We start from the raw sequence: 18455 nt of genomic DNA on the forward strand, positions 1-18455 counted from the left end.
AGCTGAATCTCAAAACAGTACAAACACAATGGTGCATAACATGACTATAATTCGGCAGTAAATAAGGAGCATGAAGTCATAGTCTAATACTTGACACTTAGCATTATAATCTGTTGAGATGAGCCTGAGACTTCTGATTTTTTTGTTTTGGCACCTAAATCTAGCAAATTGCACTACATCTCCATCTCCACATTGGTATGGTACAAGGACCAATGATCAATGGATGACAAGCTTTTACAAATCTCCAGCTTCACTTGGTAGAACCCCAAACCAGATACAATTGCCTCAGACCCCTCTCCAGGCAATCCAGGATTCCCTATCAGGAGGGGAGTGCAGCAAGCAACAACTTCCTGGTCAGTAGCTACCACTCCTCCTACACACTCAGTCTCCTTTGGACCTGAAATCTCAAGCCTTCAAAGAAGTGAGATGTTCTGCTTCTCCCAAAATGCCATCTGGCACACAGCCCCTAAGCCTCTGCTCTCTACTTCCTTCTGCCAGGCAACGCCATCAACACTCTTCTCACTGAAAGGCCATGTGTTACATGGTGCTACAATAATCCTCAAGATACTGAAAGTAATGCCAAGTGAAAGACCAAGGGGGTGGGTGGAGGGCTAATGGGCTAGATGAAATAGCCACTTGATTGCTAGTTCATACAAGATGTGGCAGCAACTCCTTTTCTGGCTTGAGATCTTGGATGTCACATCTTAGAATCAGGTGGCAAAGCATCTGTGAAGGGCAATGTGGCATCCCAGGCAGTGGGTGGTGAGATCAGGAAGAAAAAATGGAAATCAACAGATGGTGGATCCTACAGCTGAGAACCGATTCTTCAATTTGACATGGTTAGAATAAACATTTTAAATGGAGCTTGGTAAAGATCGGGTTATTTTACCATTGACCAAGCTCTTGGCCTCTAGAAGGTCTTAAATTTTTATTTCCTTTGCTTTCATGAAAGTTTCTTTGCTTTCCAGGAACTTCAGGGGGAAAAGGTTAAGTAATGGAGGGAGGGAAGAGAGAGGGGTTAGCAGATCAAACCCAGGACTTAAAAGTCCCAGATCTAAACCTTGAAATCCCCAGATATTTTATGTTATAAAAAGATGTCCCACTTTCAGAATCCAGTTCTGTAAATAGTTTTCAGAAGTCAGGGGACTTGCAAAGATTTAATTGCCTGACAAAAATTTTCATTGGCATTTTCTATATTTCCTAGTGCCACCCTCTATGATTTTCAATCCCTAAACATCTAAATTAATGTGGACATCTGCTTCTAGCAAATATAGTCAGAGCTGCCCTGCCACTGCCAATTTGCAATCATAAAACCATAGGAATAAAAGGAAGAAGAAGTTAAACAGAACAACTCAGCCCAGCTTCCTGGAACTAGGGCCTTTTGTAACTTGCTCCCCTCCTCCTACCCCGTATCCTGCCCCCTCTCACCATGTCCCAATCTAATGTCATAATTCAACTGCCAAATATGCGTAATAGGAAACATAAACCACAATCCCATTTGTTCTATAATCATTCAAACATCACCAAGTTTTTGTCAGGACAGAAAATGAAAACTATGTGAATAAATACCACATTCAAGGAATCTGTACCCCCCCAGCCACTTAAGCCACAAGCTTATAATGAGGAGAATCTCACACTTTCTGGAAAGGTTGGCACTTTGCTCCTGGCCTGATGGTCATTATGTCTCCCTGACTTGGCTCCGGCTCCAGGCCAGCACTGTCCAGTGGCCATGGAATGTGGACTGTGAATGCAAGCTACCTATGCCATCTTAAATTTCCTAGCAGCCACAGTCAAAGAGGAAAAAGAAACAGACTACATTAATCTTAATAATACTTTTCGGTTTTGTGGGTTTTTTTTCAATTTGAGGGCAGGTACTGTTTATTAATGGACAAGATTAGAAAAAATAATCGTGGTAGGCACGTTTATTCTTCTAATAGGCCTATGGATCTGGTCTTCCCTGTTGTCAGCATCTCCACCTTCTACAAAATTGGTGGTCTTTTTCTTCATTCCACCTTGTTGAGAGGATAATTTGAAGGTCCACAGGAAGTTATTTTTTCCAACAGTATAGATCTCATGAATCAGATCCTCTATGTAGATGATGCCATATTAACCAAGAGACAGAGCAATCAAAGTATTATCTGTCGGAGCAAGTAGCTTCTTATTGATTTTGCTATAGCCACATTTGTAGATTAGTTTATTTACTGACTTCTGATTTGGGTATGCCCAGGCAATATATGGTTCTACAAACCTCAGCATGCTATTGAATCCCTGCTGAGCTTCACAAAGTTTCTATTGAAGATTTGACGAAGGCGAAGAAGTTGCAACACCTTTCAGACCTTTGGGCTCACCCAGTTGATAACCTCTGATCCTGAAGACAAACGCCAGTTTGGGTTCTGCAGGTACACAGAAGTTGCCAGCTTTTCTTGCCATCCTCGCCATTCGAATTTCAGTTCTGTACATCTGCCTATATTCCTTGTGATATATTGCTTTTTCAGAGATAAGCTTCCTCCTTGCCTTTTGAAGCATCTTTTGGGCAAACTTATTTCTCAGATGCTTGATCTTCAGCTCTGCGAAATTCCTTCACTTTTTCTTAAGGGATTCTGGCACAGCAGGAACCTTCTTCTTCCCTTCGACACCCTCCATGGTTCCAGCCGGAAAAGAGAGTTGATAATACTTTTTAACCCAGTACCTCCAAAATCATTTCAGCATATAACCTATTTGTTAAAAAAACATTGAAACATCTTATAGTCTCTTTCACACAAATTCTTCAAAACTCGGTATTTACACAATTCAGACGAGTCCCATTTTAGGTCCTCAATAGGTGGCTAGTGACTAGCTTAATAGATAGCACAGGTGTATGCAGATAAGCCTGTCCTTATTTATACGGCAAAATGTGTTCCTTTCTAAAAGAAAATGCCCCTCCTGAGTCAGGCAACTGGAAATGGTAATTCCTTTTCCTTAAATAAGCTTACCAGATAAAACACAAAACACCTACTTAAATTTGAATTTCCGACAAATAACAGATTATTTTTAGTATAACTATGTCCTAGTATTGCATGGAACATACTTATGCTATAAAAATTCCTCAATGTTTATCTGAAATCCAAATTTAACTGGGCTTCCGGTATTTTTATTTGGTAAATCTAGCAACCTCACCTGAATTCAACTCAAGTAAGAAATGGAGGGGGAGGAATAAAATATGGCAGTGGCTGAAGGCAGCAGCAGATGATGGTGCACCAGGAAGTCAGAGGCAGGCCTGCCGGGACAGCCACTGTAAGAACCACCATCATTAAGGGTGAGTAATGGAAGCACCTGGGAAAGCACAAGGCTGAGCAGCAGGGGTCGCCGCCTCTCTGGAGCCTGTGCCTGTGCGCCTTGTTTTCTCTTTCTCTTTCCATGAATTTTACAAAGATACCTGCACATCCTGTAAGGATACACATTTTGCAAGACCTTAGTCTTAACATGGCATCTGCAGCTTTAAATTTTGCTATGGATTTTCCATGCTAATAAAAAAAAAAAAAAAATAGGGGCTGGGCGCGGTGGCTCCCGCCTGTAATCCCAGCACTGTGGGAGGGCAAGGTGGGCAGATCACGAGGTCAGGAGTTTGAGACCAGCCTGGCCAACATGGTCAAACCCTATCTCTACTAAAAATATTACAAAAATTAGCCAGGTGTGGTGGCACATGCCTGTAATCTCAGCTACTCGGGAGGCTGAAATAGGAGAATTGCTTGAACTCGGGAGGCGAAGGCTGCAGTGAGCCAAGATGGCACCACTGCACTCCAGCCTGGGCATCAGAGCAAGACTCCATCTCAAAAAAAAGAAAAGAAAAGAAACATATATATTAATCAGAGCTCATGCCATGGGTGAAGAGATAGAAGTATTGAGTTTTTTGCTTCACTAGGTATTCTTTTGTGTGCTCCAAGTGAGAGGCGGGAGGCACACTCAAAACATTTTCCTAAATTCCTAAAAATTCCAAAACAGTAACCTAGTTAGAGCTAAGGGGCATAAGGATTACAGAACTTTTGAGAAAACATTTTCTTCAGGTGGCTAATGCTCTCAGCTAAGATCCAGACAGTCTGATGCAGTAGGTCAGGGATGGAGCCTGAGAATTTGCAATTCTAACAATTTCCCAGGTGATGCTAATACTGCCGGTCCAGGAAACATGCTTTGAAAACCACTGTTTTAGATTATGAGAGTGTTTCCATAGGGATATAAATAGCACTTCTTGAGACTTTTTGTTTTGTTCTATAGTTAGAGTTTCCTCAAACTAAAAACTCAGAGAAGATAAACTGCTTCAGCAGTGATCCTGTGGGCCAGTGGCCTCTGTTATTGCTGTTGATCACGCAGGTGAAGGATGCAGGTTTTCACATTATGAGTCAGATGGCTTATTTGCAACACTGCAGGCTGAAGAAAGAAGTGACTCAAAGGTGATCCGTTGAGAACAGGTATCCCAAGCTAGACTCTTCCCACTTCCTGATCACCTTTTCCCCCTCCACCCTTCATCCATTGTGCTTCCTCCTCATCAGCCCTGAATTTCCCCAGTCTATCCATCTACCTCAGCCTCCAGCCAATCCTATGCAGAGTCACGGGAGGGTGAATGTAGCCAAACCTCAAGGCTACCATCACCCAGAAAGTTTTTTGCCTAGCCAGCTCAGTAGTAGTTAGGAGGCCCACTTGGTAGCAATGTTTTCGAGTCCCCAGAATGACTAGACAGTTACTTTCCTGTCCTGGAGGAGAGAGCTCAGACATATTGGTCCCAGGCAAATGAGGAAGATGAAACTATATATCAGGGCAATAACAATGAGCCGCCATGAGATTTTCAGCATTTACAAAAGGCACTCTTCTGTTTAACCTTTTCTGACTCAATACCTTATCTCTAGGCACCTTCCATCAGCCTTCCTTTCCAGCAGGCTTCTGGGAGAGACATTGTTCTCCTCCCTCTTTTATGGATTTCCTTTTAGAGTTCTCTCCAAGACTTCCCTTTCCCCAGGCCCCCCTTGCCCATGCCATCCATCCAATAAGGACCAAACACTACCCATTTAAGGACTTTATCACCAAATTAGAGTTATAAAGAATGCCCAGATCAAACATAAGGAAGCCCCAGAGATTCAAAACACCTTACCACATTCTCCTAGACTTTGTCTCTCTTCTATTCCAAGAAGCCCAGTTACCCTTTCTCCTCTCTTCTATCTCCAAGGATAGAGAACATCAGCCGCACCAGCCATCTTGTGCCCAGCTTGCTGAGAGGAGCTCTTCTTCCATGAAGATCCCTTGATGCAGAGCCCTTCATTTTGGCAAGAAAGAAAGTTTAGGGCAGATCAATAATGGTGACCTAGGAGGATATTGAGCTTCCCCTTTATCTCGAGTGAAAAACATTCCTGAGAGGAACTTAAAAAGGATCTTCGAGAACTAATGGAGAGGCAGCATGCTGGCTACAACAAAGACCTGATTTTCACTAAGTGCTTAGAATTTCACCCAGAGCTGTGGCTAGACAAACCCTAGCCTTGTTCCCAATTTATAGAAATAAACAAATTATTGTTAATAAACCTATGTTGCAAATTAAATAAATCTTAAAGTGCAAGCAATTATTTCTCTCTTACTATTCTTAATGGGGTCAGCTCATTTCCACATGTAATAACCAATGTCTGGAACCCATTTACCATTTGCTTTAGATGAAAATTTCTCTGGAAATCAAAACTAATATTCACTTTGCATTTTCTTTCTCTTCTTTTGAAAGGGAAGTGACCAGGAAGTCTTCATATGTTCTGACTTCTTTCTTTCCCATTTCATTGTTCTAATAAACTAGTATTTCTCCAACTGTGGTCAGTGGGGCCACTTTCATAAGAAATGCCTGGGATGGTTGTTAAAAATGCAAATTATTGGCCTCATCCCAAACATACTCAAGTGGAGTGAGGACTTGCCCAGAAAATCTCTTTTAACAAGCTCCTTAGGTAATTCTTCACTGCAATAAGTACTGTTTATATTTACCCTGCAAGTGTTTTAAAGGCACCAATGTCCCTAGAAGGCCGGGGTTTGACAAAACTACCCCCACTCTGGAGCTCCAGTTACTCTGCTGGTTTAATTATGGCAAAAAGCACAAATGTTACTCTAGATGGGACTCAACGTTGGGTCAAATAGTGTTTCTTTGTTTTTTCCTGCTGTACTTTGCCCTTTATTACTTCTTCCCCACTTCCCTGTCTTAGCATGCCATTATCTGCAATTCATTTCATACTTATTATTCATAATTCAAACTTCATACAATGATTTCTATGATTCTATGACACTGTGATTCTATGACATTAACTCAGCTGACATTTCTAATCCTGACATCCTAACTCATCCTCCAGGTTAACAACATCAGTGCTTGCAGTACAGCTCACCCCTTTTCCTTAAGCCTGGAAACCACCTTGTTTATTCCCGAGCTAAATTGATCCTTGTGAGTAAACCATCCTAGGTCTTCATTTCTCCAATTACATTGCCATATTGCCCTTTCCCACACATACTTGAAATACCAACATCCACCTTCAAGGTAGAGATGGCTTATTAAGCCTTCCTTTGTACTGATCACATACTATAAACACATTTCAATTATTATAACTATCTCACTGTAATGTAATATTTGTTTACCTCTTTGTTTACCCTACTAGATCTAAACTACTCCTAAGCAGGCATTCGATTAATTACTCTGCTATCTCCAATATTTAGCCTAGTATCTGGTCACAAAGTGGGCATTTAATATTAACATTGGGCTAAACTACTCTCCAACTTTTATGGGCAAAGATGCTATATCATTTAATGCTGCCCCATAAAATGCTGACTTGTTATGCCACTATTTATTCTCATAAATGTTATGACTGTATATATGGAATACATACAATAATGTTTACTATATACAGTACATCTGAGCAGTGAATTTAATATATGTTTTTCTTATGACCAGACTGCTGGTAGAGTCTAAAGCAACACTGTCTCCTAGAGTTCTCATTAATGATGGTAATATTCTATGTCTACACTGTCCAGTATGGTAGCTATTACTTACATAGAGCTAATGAACTCTTAAAATATGTCTGAGGAAGTGAATTTGTAACATTATTTTATTTTCATTGATATCACTGTAAACAGCCACATGTGGCTATGATATTTTAATGCTCTCATCCGGAAAGTACTAATGAACTCAACTGTGCTTCCTTCACTGTGGACAGAGCCTGGAAATCTAGTGTTTGCTCAGCAGTGGTATTCCCGGAGCGGCAGCAGATGGGAACAGTCAGCTGAGGTACAGAGAAGAATTCTATCACTGACATCACTTAGAATTGCTGGTGCTCAATAATAACAAAGCAGATCAATTTTTTGTCTTATTACTGTTTTTAAGCTCTTTACAGACAATGCGCCCACTCATTGCCTGCACCCACAGGGAACTGCTCCCTCCAACTGCTCCCTCCAAAACCTTTGTTACACCACTATCTTTGGTCACTTTGTCTCTTCCTGCCCTCATGCTCTGTTCCAGTGAAGGTTTTTGACTCCTGATGGATAACAAAAAGTTTGCAAGTAATTGTGCTGAAAGTGACTCAAAAGTGGCGAGGAGGATTATCACACTGAGTATTAAAACACAAATTTTAAAGCAGTTCAAGATGCCTTCAGAGAAACGGCAGAGAAAACAGGGTGCCTGTCAAAAGTAGTCAGGGCATTACCACTGCAGCTTGGGAAGAATGACCAAAATTGAGGGAATCATAGCCTTAAAAACTTTGGCCTGAGGCATCTCCTAACTTTAGGAGATTTTAAAAGAATTCAAGGGCCAGGCATGGTGGCTCATGCCTGTAATCCCAGCACTTTGGGAGGCTGAGGCAGGCAGATCACAAGGTCAGGAGTTCAAGACCAGCCTGGCCAAGATGGTGAAACCCTGTCTCTACTAAAAATACAAAAAAAATTAGCTGGGCATGGTGGCACATGCCTGTAATCCCAGCTACTCAGCAGGCTGAGGTAGGAGAATTGCTTGAACCCGGGAGGCAGAGGTTGCAGTGACCAACTCCAGCCTGGGCAACAGAGCGAGATTTCATCTCCAAAAAAAAAAAAAAAAAAAAAAAAAAAAAAAAAAAAAAAAGAATTTAGGGTAGTTACAAGATCAACTACAGAAAAGCACCTTCAGAGAGGTTATGTTCTGCTAACACTACCTCTTGCTCATTTTGCTCATTTGGTTGGTCTCCCAGTTCCAGGAATTCATCCCCTGCCTAAACAAGGAATGCCTATACTTCTCTATCAACCAGCTACCTAAACCCTGAACACCGATCTGGAAATGATAAACTATAAAAAATTAAATCCAATGTAGAGAAGCAATGGATATTGCCGGCTGGGTGGAAATTCAGTAGTAATATGGGTCTCATCTTCTACAGCCTGTGTGCTTACAAATTGGCCTAGAACATAAGGCACTTTTTAATGTATAAGTCTATTTGTTCCCATGCAAATGAATTCATTATATATTTAAGTGAGAAAAGCTTACAATATAGCACGTGCAATATAATCCTGATGTGTATGTGTGTATGTATGTGTGGTAGCCACTAACTACATAGCATATCTGCATATGTGGTACACATGGTGCGTGTGCAAATATGTACTGTCTATACACAATCAGTGAACAAGATACAGAGGATGGTAGAGAATGTAACCAAAAAGTAGCAGTGAATATGTCCATATAGTAAAATAACAAGTAGTTTATTCCCAAATTCTACAATATATGCAATCAAATAAGAAATTTTCTTGAAAAGCATAGAGCAAATAAGAAAAATTATTTTTAAATGTCAGTATATTCAAATCTGTTCGTTATTAAATATATCTTGTAGGTTACCACCTTATCTGACAGCTCTCAAATTCTCAGATTTAGGTACTAGTGTTTTGTTTGTTTGGCGTGATTTGGTTTGATTTGTAGAATTCACTCATACCTCCCTGCCATGTACAGCTAAAAGTGGTTTCCCTTGGCCAGTATAAGGATTTATGCTCAGTTTTCTCCTAAACAGCTTTTGGTCAATAATCGTTTGCCTAATGATGTCAGTAAAGTCGTGGATTGGGTGCATTTCCTCTTTACACAACTGCTGTGGAATATTGCACTTTATTTAGGATTATCTGAAACCATGGTTCTCAAACCTTTTTGAACTCAAGGACAAGACAAAGTCTCCATAGACACCTGCCTCATCTGTTTCTGCTCATCATTTTTAGAAACTGGACACTTGGCATTGCTTTCATGTAGACACCAATAAGGTTACATGAAATACATTATTATTTTATCCACCAAACCAAAACATAGATACTGTCATAATACTAAATGCGATAGAGAGCTGCCTAAGATGGCCAGCTCAATGAATCTTGGGCATCACCCAGACACCACTGAAAATTCTGATACTCTGGAGAGCGCCTGCGTTACAGGAGGGATGGATGGTAAAACCAGATACAGCCTATGCTGTAGATTGAGATCTAATGCAAATAAAAACAGACCTTTGAATTTTAAATTAGATATAAAGTTGTTTCACCATATGAGCAATTCTAAGGCAATTAGAAACTGAGGCTGCCTGGTTGGATGGTTGGACTCGCGCAATAAAATAACTTTGACAAACTAGAGCTCTGAATGAGGTAATTCTGGACATCTGGGTTGCACTGCCAGCTCCTCCACTGATTGGCTGTTAGCTTTGGGCAAGCTAACAGGCTTTTCCTGAGATGTAAATTATAGCTTGAGAGTCTTTTGAATCACCTACTGATTTGCCACTGCTAATCCGCTCAAAGTAAGCCTTCTAAACGCAATAAGGAATTGGCTCTAGACATCTTCCTAAAGGAAGAGATCAGGGGAAGATGGGGTGATGGACAGATGGAGCAAATGAAGGGAGGAGGAAACTGAGGAACAGCTTATCTGCAGGATAAAAATAGAAGAGAACAAGGCTCAGGGCTCCTGAAGAGCCAGCCAAGAAGGACAACCCAGACAACAGACAAGGAAATCAGGACAAAAACGTCTACTACTTTAGTATTTGGGTTAGCCCTTGTCTATTTCCCAGGAAAAACGAGCAGTACAAACCTTCAGTTACTATTGAAATAAATATAACTGAATTTAAATGTTTAGGTTTAAAACCTTAATTTACTACTAAAATAAAAGCAATGACAAAAACCTTTGTTCTCAAAGCAACAGAGAGCTGAGGGGTGCTGTTCAGCTCCACCAAGAGGAAGTCAGAGACAAGAAGTGTCTCCTAGCATGCAGAAAGGGGTAAACAGGACACCAGCATGCAGTGTGGGAGAGAAAGGAGTGTGAGAGTAATCCAGATTCAAATCCAGACCGTGCCACTTCCACATTATGAGATTTGGGGGCATGGATACTGAAATTCTCCAAGTCTTCACTCTATCACTGGCAAAAAAAAAAAAAAAAAAAAAAAAAAAAAAGAAAGGTAGCAATTATAACACTGTTATGGGCTGAATTGTGTCCCCCCAAAATTCTTGTATTAAGGTCCTAACCCTCAGTACCTCTGAATGTGGCCTTTACAGAGGTAATTAAGATGAAATAAGATCATTGAGGTGGGCCCTAATCTAATAGGACTGGTGTCCTTATAAGAAAAAGAGATTAGAACACAGAAACACATAGAGGGAAGATCATGTGAAGACAGATGGGGAAAATGGCCATTTACAAGCCATGGAGAAACGACTTCAGAAGAAACCAATCCCACTGATAGCTTGATCTTGAACTTCCAGCCTCCAGAACTGTGAGGAAATAAATTTCTGTTGCTGAAGCCACCCAGTCTGTGGTACTTTGTTATGGCAGCCCCAGCACTCTAATATCAATACCAATGTTACAGAGGGTTTGTGAGGATTAAATGAGAAAATATTAAAAAGCAGGAGAAAATAGACACTCAGTGGTTATCTTTCCATCCCTTTCCTGGCTAAAATGGTGCTTAATCTGCAAGTTGGCTGTTTGGGCAGAAGAGGGTCAAATCAACAAGGGACGATTAGACAACAAAAGTTCAACCCATGAGGCTCTGAATTCTAAAATCTATCATTGGTACAGATTCTGAAGAAACACATTAGTGCAGAAACAATTTCTTTAAAATATTATTTTCTACTTTCAGAAGTTATCATACAATTTTTGTGACCCTCCAAACTGATGATTTTCTAAGGTCTCTCAAAAAAAAAAAAAAAAAAAAAAGCTTATATATGCTATTTGTTTCTACAGATGACTACATGACTAAGACATGAAAAGTTCATATTTCTTTCTTTCTTTCTTTTTTTTTTTTTTTTTGGAAACAAAGTCTTGCTCTGTTGCCCAGGCTGGAGTACAGTGGCGCGATCTCGGCTCACTGCAACCTCCATCTCCCAGGTTCAAGTGATTCTCCTGCCTCAGCCTCCTGAGTAGCTGGGATTACAGGCGCACACCACCACGCCCGGCTAATTTTTGTATTTATAGTAGAGATGGGGTTTCACCGTGTTGGGCAGGCTGGTCTCGAACTCCTGACCTCATGATCCGCCCCCCTCGGCCGCCCAAAGTGCTGGGATTACAGGCGTGAGCCACCGCACCCAGCCGAAAAGTTCAGATTTCATACCTATACCCAACTCTGTGACTCCAAAAGTAGAAGCAAGCCCGTCAACTGCCCACAGTTTGGTCTTTCGAAGTAACTGAGTAGCCAAGAGTCTCACTTCTTAGTTACTGTGCACAATACTTAGCGATTCAGCAGGTTTTCCTCTCCTAAAGGCCAGTTCCCATAGACAACCCATAGATGGCACTAGATGGCTACAAGAAATAAAGTTTCTTTAAGAAAAAAAAAAAAAAACTTTGTACTGTAGAAATTTTCAAGCAAATAAAACTAGAGAGAATATAATGAACTCCCATGTACCCATCAGCCAGTGTCAGCAGTTATCAACAAGTGGCCAATCATGTTTACTTATCCTGCCCACTGGATTATTTTGAATCAAATCTCAGACATCTTAATGTCATCTATACATAATTTTTAATAATTTGATAAAAATTAAGGGTAAGGTGAGCATGAGCACCTTGATCAGGCTATAATCTGTCAGAATTTTTTTTTTAATCTCAAAAGTTTAATTCACAAAGAATTTTTTTTTAATGAGCAATTTATACCGCTTCATTTCAGTGGCTCTTAACTCAAAGCACTGCAATTCATTGTTTTTTCTTCCCCACCAAACACCCCCTTTTAACTCCCAGCCCTTGTTTCTTCCACCTCTGCCATTTTCATATCCTCAGGCTCCTTAAGCAATCATAAAGTAAAAACTTCACTTTTTTTAAACTGATTTTGTTTAGGCAACTTACAGTTTTGTCAGTTTTATTACATATAGTTTTCCTGTTATTTATAATGAGGAGAGTTAAGAAACAGGTCATTGAAACAATTATATTTCAAACTAAACTGTAGATTTTGTTCATGGAAAGTTTTTAGGTGAGTCTTGTGTTTAAAAACAACAATTACGATAATTTTTCATCCTAAGGGCATTATGATGTACTCTCCATAATCAACTGGGTTCTGACTCAATTTCACATTCACCACAAACCCTGACCACACATTCAGGCTAGAGAAGCAGGGGCTGTAAAACAGCAGACCTCAAAGAGTGGCATGGGGTGGGAAGAAACTGGACTTGGAGAAGGTATGACTTGGGCCCTTGATCCGACCACCTATCACTACAGGACCTTGGACAAGTCACTTAGCCTTTCTATGCCTCAATTTCCTCTTCTGCACTAAGGGAATAATCATACCTTCTCAACTTATCTAACACAATTATAGTAGAGATGGCGGGAGATGATTGTGAAAGTGCATTTCCATTCATAATATGCTGCATGCCCTCATGATGTTAGGCAACATGGTGGTACAGAGCAGGGGTTCAGGTGTCAGACAGATCTGGATGTGAATCCTAGTGATGCATGATCTTGGGCAGGTGGCTTTACCTTTATGAACCTGTTTCAAAACCTATAAAATAAGGATAATTACAGAACATGTATCACAGAGTTATTTTATGGATTAAAAAACACGTGCAGGTAAAGCACTTAGCAGAGTGCTCGACTTATTTCTAGGATAAAGAACCTCAGAATTACAGCAGCCAAATGGACTTTGAAGAATATCTCCTAAGAGAACTCTTTAGGGCTGCTCATTCAACCTCATCTCTGTTTCCTGGCATCAAACTCACCACCGAGCTTCCTTAAACTTCTCAACTGGCCCCTTGGCCCATTGTGGCCTTCCCGGGGTCCTTTAGACCAGGCAAGGTGAGGTTTTAGTTAGAGCTGTACTTCTAGAGCTAAAACAAAGACAAACTGAGCTCCTAGGATGAAGGTCAGAGAATTCATGTTCTTTCCTTAGCCTTCTTGTTATCCCACGGGTAACTTCATGCAGTCATGCCCAGATGTTGCTTAAGGAAAATGACTATTGCTGCTCTGCCACAGACAGTGATGAGTTATGATGCCAAAATGCAGTGACTCACTTGCTTCCTAATACCATTCACCTACGTGCTGCTCTATCCATCTCTAAAGAGGCTACAGGTGCGTGACTAGGGGTTTCCCCAAGCAATTTGCCTCCTCAGTCTCAAGTGGGAGGAATGTGGGAAAAAGCAGATGCCTTAGAATAAGTCTGGTCTCAGTTCTCACAAAAGTCTGTGTGCTTCGCAGTAAGGGAATTAACATCAATCTGATCTTATTATCTCATCTGCCATTTTAAAATCAGCCTCCCACTCAAGTGTGATATTTTATACTGTTGATACTTTTAAAATTGGGATCTTAACAAAGAAAAGCTTGCAACAGATGCATGACTACTGCTCAAATCATCGCTGAGGCACTTAGAGACCCAGAAAAGATCTTATGTTTGGCTTACAGTGTTTCTAAGAGCAGTGGAATGAGGGAGGGTTTCTTTGCATATTTCCTGTAAAGCTCCATGTAAACAAACTTACACCAGAAAACACAGCCACCTTCTCATCTTTTGTGACAGCAGCCACAGCCAGGGCTTTTGATATTCATACAAAACCTAAATGTGACATGTAAACAGGAAGAGGGAGATATAGAGAGGTAATCACCCTCTTATAAGGGGAGGAAAGACGGAAAGGTGGTCACCAAGGATAGCATCTCTCTCCCACTCGCAGAAGAAACTCTAGCATTTCCCAAACCTATCTGACCAAATGATATAGTAAGTTAATAAATTACATAATAGGTCAGAGGCAGTGGCTCATGCCTATAATCCCAGCACTTTGGGAGGCCGAGGTGGGCGGATAATGAGGTCAGGAGATGGACACCATCCTGGATAACATGGTGAAACCCCATCTCTATTTAAAATACAAAAAATTAGCCAGGCACGGTGGCGGGCGCCTGTAGTCCCAGCTACTCGGGAGGCTGAGGCAGGAGAATGGTGTGAACCCAGGAGGCGGAGCTTGCAGTGAGCCAAGATCGCACCACTGCACTCCAGCCTGGGCAACACAGCGAGACTCCATCTCAAAATAAATAAATTACATAATAAATGACAAATGATACAGCATGTTAACACCAAGAGGGGACTCTTTGGTAAAAAAAATAAATAAATTCAAGAAATACTGGATTAAAGAATTCACTTTACTGCAAGATTTATCAGCACCTCTAATATTTCACTGTGCCTTATAACACTCTAAGAAAGCAAAGTGTGTCTGAAGCATTTCCTAAATATATTTTACCATGAAACCCCTTATGTACAGATTATGTAAGAAATGCAGAAAAGTTCCCTAGACCTATATGTTTTGAAATCCTGTATGTTCAAAGGGTTGCATTATCCCACAGTAGGTAAAGATCCAAACATGGAAATAAGCAAACCTGTTTTAGGTTAAAGATTTTGCATTCTGGATCTACCAACTGCTAGCTAAATGCCTCTTGGCACTTGTTCCTTTGAAACACACACTGTCATGAACCTGCCATCCCTCTCAGCCTCAAACTCCAGTTGCCATTAAAGGCAGTAGTCTATAACCATCTGTTCGGGGTTGAATTGTGTCCCTCTAAAATTCATGTGTAGAAGTACTAACCTTCAGTACCTAAGAATGCGACACTATTTGGAGACAGGGCCTTTACAGAGGAAATAAAGTAAAAATATCACAAGGGTGAGGTCTAAACCAATATGACTCTTCTCCTCCTAAAAAGGGGCAATTTGAATACAGACACATGGTTAGAGGAAAGACAATGTGAATTGAAAAAGAGAAGATGGCCGTCTACAAGCCAAGGAGAGAGTCCCGGAACAGATCCTTCCTTCACAGTTCTCAGAAGGAACCAACCCTGTTGATAACTTGATCTTGGACTTCCAGCCTCCAGAATTGTGAAGAGATAAATTTCTGTTGTTTAAGCCACCCAATGTGTGGCACTTTGTTACTGCAGCTGTAGCAAACTAATGTAGCATCTTTACAATCAGCTTTCACCGCATCTATTTATTCATCAAATACTTATTGAAAGCTTACTAATTCCCAAGACTGTTCTGGGTGCTAGAGACACAATGGTGAACAACTGCAGGCATCTTCCCTGCCATTATGGATCTTACAATCTAATAAGGAACACAGATGTGAAATCAAATAATCACTTACGAATGTAAAATTACAAAAAGAAAATAACTAAAAAGAGACAATGAGGATGCCAAATCATTCACATAAGCAGGTGCATGACCTCATCTGGGGTGTCAAGAAAACTTCCTTGAGGCAATGACATATGAGCTGGGACTTGAAAGATTAGCAGGAATTGGTAAAGTAACAGGAGGATGTGAAAAGTGTTCCCAGCAGAGGGAGCAGCACGTTCAGGGATAAGAGGGGAAGCTGAAGTGGGCAAAAGGAAGCCAGGGGGATTGAAGTCATCAAGGCCACAGGTTACCTCTCAAGCAAGTCCTTGCAATTCGATTTTAGAACGTAGATATTTATCTTAAGACACCCTTTTATGACCTCAGATGAGTGAGCAATTCCATGTCTAAGTATATACCCAAGAGAATTGAAGACATAGGTTCACACAAAAACATGTTTACAAGTGTTCATAGCAACATTATTCATAAAATACAAAAAGTAGAAAACACCCAAATGTTCATCAACTGAGGAATGGATACACAAAATGTGGTGTCTCCATACAATGGATATTATTCAGCCATTAAAATGGATGGATTAATGATATATGCTACAACATGGATGAGCTGTGAAAACATGATGTTAAATAAAAGAAGCCAGTTACGAAAGACCAATGTATTGTGTGGTTCCACTAATATTAAATGTCCAGAATAAGTAAATCTATAAAAACAGAAAGTAAACTAGTGGTTACCAAGAACTGGGGGGAGGGGAAATAGAGAGTGATTGCTAACAAGTACAGTTTCTTCTGGTGATGATAAATTGTTTTCCATTCAAATAATGGTGATGTTTACATAACTTTGTGCATAAACTAAAAAGCACTGGATCGCATACTTTTAAAAAGTCAATGTGGCTGGGCGCGGTGGCTCACACCTGTAATCCCAGCACTTCGGGAAGCCAAGGTGGGTGGGTCACAAGGTCAGGAGTTCAAAACCAGCCTGGCCAACATAGTGACACCCCCGTCTCTACTAAAAATAACAAAAATTAGCCAGGCATGGTGGTGTGCACCTGTAGTCCCAGCTACTCAAGAGGCCGAGGCAGAAGAATCACTTGAACCTGGGAGGCAGAGGTTGCAGTGAGCCGAGATTGCACCACTGCACTCCAGCCTGGGTGACAGAGCGAGACTCCATCTCAAAATAAACAAATAAATAAAAGAGTGAACGTTATGCTATGTGGATTATACCTCAATTTTAAAATGTATCAGAAAAAAGGACAAAGAGAAGCATTTCTTTTTTTGGCAGTGTGGCAGACTGAATCCATTACCACTCCCACTGAAAACTAAATGATGCCACCAAAATATTCAAAATGTCTTTTAAATATATTGATAAGCTTGCAAGAAACCAAGGAATAGTTAGAGGCCAAAATAAAAATGAAAAGAAGTAAACTGAATAGTAAAGTTGGCTCTTCCCTTGAAGTCATTTGCCTGGTCAAGTTACTGATTTTCTGTTTCCATGACCTTATAGAATATGGAGGACAGATGACAAAACCCACAGCCCAACCAACATGGATGATCTTATAGCAAACACCTCTATCTAAAGCTAGGATTTCCCAAAGGTATCCAATTTGGGCATAAGGGCAGACAATTTAGGTTGAGCCATAAGAAATTGCCAATATTTGATTATTTTTGACTTACAAAAAACAATTTTCTGTGGTTCAACCTACACTTAGCCCTCAGTGATCCCCCTATCCAAACTCCCAGAAATTGCAAGGAAAATTGCACTTTAAAACTTGGAAATGAGTAAAGAGGAAAATAATTCCCTTGAGGAATAAATGTTCACTCAGAAATACATGCTTAGGAAAGGCATTTTGAAAAACAGGAACAAGTAAAGACATTTTCAAATGCCTAACAGATGGACCAACAGATTCTCACTAAAGAAATTTGTAATGAATGTTCATCCTACAGAAGAAAAGTGATTCCAGATGAAAGAGCCAAGATGAAAAGAAATGTCACTATTATATTAACCAAAATAAAGCTAGTAGAGCTACATTATTGTCCATCAAGATAGACTTTTAGACAGAAAGAAAAACAAAAGATAAAATGGTCAGCACATATTTTAAAGAGATGCATTCTCCAGGAAGAAATATTGACTAAATTCTTTCTAATAAAATATTTTTCAAATGTATTAGCAAAGGTTGACAGAAAACAAGAGAAATGAAAAAACATATCACCATAATGACAGTTTTCAATACACCCAACTCTGTAATTGATAGATCAAGACAAAAATCAGTGAAGACATAGAAAACTGGAATAAACCATAAGAAGCTTGATCTATTGAGGACTAACTGATGTATACAGAATACTACAACCAAAACACTCGATCTTTTCAAAAACAGAGAGAATCTTTATGTATTGAACGGAAAAGAAAGTCTCAAAAACTTTCCAGGAATTAGTGTCAGACACACTATCTCAGATCACAATGTGATTAAGTTAGAAATAAATACCAAACACACAAAACCCCTTATGTATGGAAATAAACATACATCTAAATACTTCACGGGTTATAGTAGAAATCTTAATAGGACTTGTAATATATCCAGCAATGAATAATAATGGACTACCTCATTTTATAATTTATGAAATGCAGCTAAAATAGTACTTAAAAGGAAATATATAACCTTAAATATACCAATGAGAGGATGGGAGAGACTGAAATCAATAAGCTAAGTCTCTCTGCTGATCACCTTCAGTTTACCCCTCTAAATCTATTGGTTGCCCTTCTGTCCATTGTTCAGTGCTTCCAAAAGGCTTGCCTGTAAAGACTGCATCATCCCAGCTACTTTCCTTCTGACTTCCAGTTGGGTTTACTCAATGGGTGACACTGACAGGACATAAGAGGTTAGAAAGAGCGATAAGGTTTTTTATTATATCTGCTCCCTCCTTACTT

The 18455-nt window shown here is 40.1% G+C and overlaps 1 pseudogene; it reads right to left on the reverse strand.

The window, feature by feature from the left end:
* Positions 1–1881: 1881 nt before the first annotated feature.
* LOC144339459 (large ribosomal subunit protein uL30 pseudogene) lies at positions 1882–2662 on the reverse strand (annotated as a pseudogene).
* Positions 2663–18455: the final 15793 nt, after the last annotated feature.

Source organism: Macaca mulatta, chromosome 2 (assembly GCF_049350105.2).
Source record: "Macaca mulatta isolate MMU2019108-1 chromosome 2, T2T-MMU8v2.0, whole genome shotgun sequence".
Lineage (NCBI taxonomy): Eukaryota > Metazoa > Chordata > Mammalia > Primates > Cercopithecidae > Macaca > Macaca mulatta.